Source organism: Octodon degus, unplaced genomic scaffold (assembly GCF_000260255.1).
Source record: "Octodon degus isolate 3935 unplaced genomic scaffold, OctDeg1.0 scaffold00030, whole genome shotgun sequence".
Taxonomy (NCBI): Eukaryota; Metazoa; Chordata; class Mammalia; order Rodentia; family Octodontidae; genus Octodon; species Octodon degus.
The window spans coordinates 19,283,941-19,287,686 of record NW_004524606.1 but is presented as its reverse complement, the minus strand read 5'-3'; the positions used below and the strand labels follow the sequence as shown (position 1 = coordinate 19,287,686).

Genomic DNA, 3,746 nt, shown 5'->3' with positions numbered 1-3,746 from the left:
TTTAGTTTCTTTCTTTAAAGAGATAATTGTTTAAAAGAATAGAATCTCCATGAGATCATTAATAGCTAAAAAGCCACATAAGCTTTTTCCCTCAGGAAATCCATGGATAGTACACCACTGGGTTAGAGTCAATGTCAGTCTCTTTCTTCCTGGTCTTCCTCAGCTGAAAATATCTTGAAGAAACCATCAACAGATCTTTCTTGTGGAGTTAATCTATTATTTCTCTTCCAAGCAATCATTCCATCCTTCCTTCTTCAAGAAAAGATGTTAACTCCCTTCAAAAACCCAACACTTTGTTTGAACAGATAATGTTGTTGTGGAACCTGGAAGATTTTCATGGTCTCAATGTGAAGACCAGAGTAATTCATTTAGAATACAAAGAACGTTCTCTGCCTCATAAGAAGAAATCTTGATAGGATTTCCTGTTCTGATTTGAATTAGTCCAAGAGCATATTGTACTTTCAACGCACATGCTCACGTATTCACATAAACACACTTCAAAGAAAGAAACAAAGAAAAATGCTCTGTACAACTGGTCATAAAAACTGGAAGGTATATGAGAAGCTAACATTTCATAAATCAAACTCACTGCTTTTTAAATTCTCCAATTATTCAGGCCTTCTTGCCAGCTGACATGACCTGCGACCAAGATTTACTTCAGTTATATGATGGGCCTAATGATGAACACAGACAATGTTCCTTGTGCTTTTGTTTTTACATCCTGACTTAGGCTTTCAACATGTGTCTTTCCAAAACAAACAGTCCACCCTCACTTTTTCAAATATCCCTGACTGTGACTACATCATAGCCTTCTTACATCAGAATATAGTTATTTCATTAATTTTCGGTTTCTCTTAGCTTCTCTCTCACCCCTCCACCCCTCCAACTTGGGTGCTTTCTTGGGAGGAAGTACAGTTCCACAACCTGGAGCTATACCTTGCTTCGCAGTCATTTTCCCCACATCACCTCAGTTTCTTCACCTGTGCCTGACTAAAGGGTTTCTGTGGTCTATAGCTCTGCACCTGGCTTACAAGGAATTCATGTGTCAGTCTCACTATTTTTAGCAACCATTTCAACAACAGTTTTTTTTTTTCTTGTCATACTCTATTCTGAAGGGAGAAACAGGTCCCAGTCTTTGGTCCTAGGAGGCCCCATAGTCTCATAGCCATTAGGCAATAAAAGAACTCCACGAAAGAACCAGACCTTTCATACCCAAATGCTTCTCACTCCACCAGTACTCCTGAGGATCTTATCAACAGGAAACAAAAGCCCTATACTGTTATAATGAAGTATCTGGCTTTTATTTTCTAATTAGAAAAGCCCAAAGATTGTAGCCCAGGGAACAGCTAAATATTTAGAATGTTAAAGAAATTACTAAGACCCAGCCGCCCACCGCCACCCTACCCCTACCCCCCCACCACTGCCCTGTTGTTTACCCTGAACATTTCAGAAGAAAAAAGTTTTGGTGGCCAAAACTACAGCAATGGAGATGTACAAGCACTCGCTGAGACCTCCCTCTCCTGAAGTGCAGTCTGACCATTTTGGGGAAAAAATAGGAGCTGTTGTGTTTACAGATAAACGCTGCCCTCAGCTCATATCCCAGGACAGACACCAAAACAATACAGACCTATCTGATTCCTGGACATTCACATGGCTTCAGGAAAGGCCTGGATGCTACTATCCTATGCTCCAGAATTAACTTTCCTTTCTAAAGTTCTCATTCTTTCAAGCTGCCAGCAGCCACTTTCATTTCTTTCAATTCAACCTACTCTGATTAAGGACATGCTCACAATATGGGGGGGTAGCTATTTTAAAATATAGGCATTTGATTTTTGCTTACTTATCTTGGCAGATGAAATGCACTACATCCTTCAGAACTGAAATCATCAGCACACTTGCCAGCCCAGCAATGTTCCCCCTACCCCATAAACTTTAACGCTGCATCATCAAAAGTTCAAGGAAAGGCTGTCCACTGGATCTCTGCTCCCTAATCCCTCACCACAGGCAGTGAGAAATTTTGAAAATTCAACCACGCAATTTTCTTTCCTACTCCCCATTTCCATGGCTGCTTAGAAAGAGCTTGAAATAAGCTTAGGATCAAAAGAAATTATTGACAATAGCACTCAGACTTCCACACTCACCTGACACGGGTCAGGCACTCAGCTGCCAAAGTATGCCCAGCCAGGAATGTGAATCCTGCTCTTCTGTATTCAGCTCCTGAATATTTAGAAAGAAAGATGCCTGAGAATGAGAGCACTGAAAGGTCTCTAACAGAAATGCTTCAAAATCCTTTCTATCCTCTTTAACCTGCTTCCCTTGAGAGACGCGACCCTCCCCCAACTTGGCTGGCAAGTTGATGTCTGCAGTCGGGTGAAGATTACAGGTAACTGCGCTAATTTCCAGCGCACTAACAAGTGAAACCAGGCACTCACAAACTTCGAACTTCAAACGTGTGGAAGGCTGGAACTAAGGGAAGTGTTCGGCAGATCCCAAAGCACTTGTTTCCCTGTGTGGAGGCCAAGTATAGGAAACATGCATCCTCACCGGGCAGGAGCCTGGTCCAGACTTCTTCCCTCACCGCTCCCCCAGTTTTCTTCCGTTTTTTAAAACCCTCCCCACATGGGCCCCCACGCATGCATTACTCCCCCAAGCACTGCGGCGCGCTCGAGGGCTACATTTTTAGAAAGATTGTTTCCTTCATCCGACTCAACATATAACACCCTCTCAAACACCCTCAAAATTTTTTTAAAAAAAAAAAAAACCTATCTCCAGCAGCTGCTCCAACATTTTCCAGTTTGGGGGAGTGCCATTCCAGTTCAGAATAGGGAGCCCTCAAAGCCAAGCATTGGACTGGAGGACATTTGGGTATTTTTACGGCCAAATGAGAACAACCCCCCCAAAAAACGCCTTCAGTGAAAGAACCCCCAAACACATGCCAAGTGCATGCACATTCACCGAGAACTCCTAGGGCAAAAACTTCTGCGCCGTGGGGCCAGAACTCCCTACGCCCTCTGCCCGGACCCAGCCTCTACCTTAGTGCCCAGGGAGCCACTCCGGTTTGGAGGAGCAGGATGAGGAGAGGGGTTAGCAGCCGCTGGGTAATCCCATGTCCGCGAAGAGTGAGCTCGTTCCGTTAGGATGGAAGCGGAACACCCACACCTCCTCCCGGCGAGCGCTTTCTCTCTCTCCGCCCCCTACCTCCTCCTTCTCCTCCTCCACCTCCTCCTCCCTCTCCTCTCCTCTCCTCTCCTCTCCTCCCACCCCAGCGAGCTTGAGGAAACGCTTTAGCAGAATATCCACATGGTTACTGCACTTTGAAGCGGCAGTCTGCGGCTTATATAGGCCGGGAAGATCCCTGGGCAATGTAGTCCAAGTTCTGGGCCGTGCTGGCGCCCCTGGCTGCAAAATGAAACTACAATTCCCAGAAGCCCCTGGGCTCCCGGGCTGGGCTCTAAATAGACGCCCGCGAGGACGCGGGGAGGGGCGTCCTGTAGGCTGAGGGTTGGTGGGTCGCAGTTGCTCGCTTCTGCAATCTGTTGGGCTTGGTGCGGGTGACCCAAAGCCAACCCCAAACCCTGGGGACTCTTCACCGACTACCCTCCCGTTTCCTTGAATCTAGGTGTCACTGGGAGGAGCTTGGAGCTCGGGTTTCTGCTTTGAGAAGTTTTTGGGAGCTGTTACCCACCCCAGCTCCTTGTGTTCCGAGCCAAAAATTTCAGCAATCCAGAGCACAAAAAACCGCCAGT

General features: G+C 46.0%; 1 protein-coding gene across 1 annotated transcript in view; it reads right to left on the bottom strand.

Moving 5' to 3' along the window:
* The window catches only part of Itpr1 (inositol 1,4,5-trisphosphate receptor type 1), a 381,954-nt gene extending 378,772 nt beyond the window's left edge, over positions 1-3,182 (bottom strand). The window contains exons 1-2 of the mRNA XM_023713283.1: positions 3,033-3,182; positions 2,142-2,217 (exon numbers count right to left, since the gene is read on the bottom strand). The gene's annotated coding sequence lies outside the window, so the exon portion shown is untranslated. The remainder of the gene's footprint in view (positions 1-2,141; positions 2,218-3,032) is intronic.
* Between the last annotated feature and the right edge of the window lie 564 nt (positions 3,183-3,746).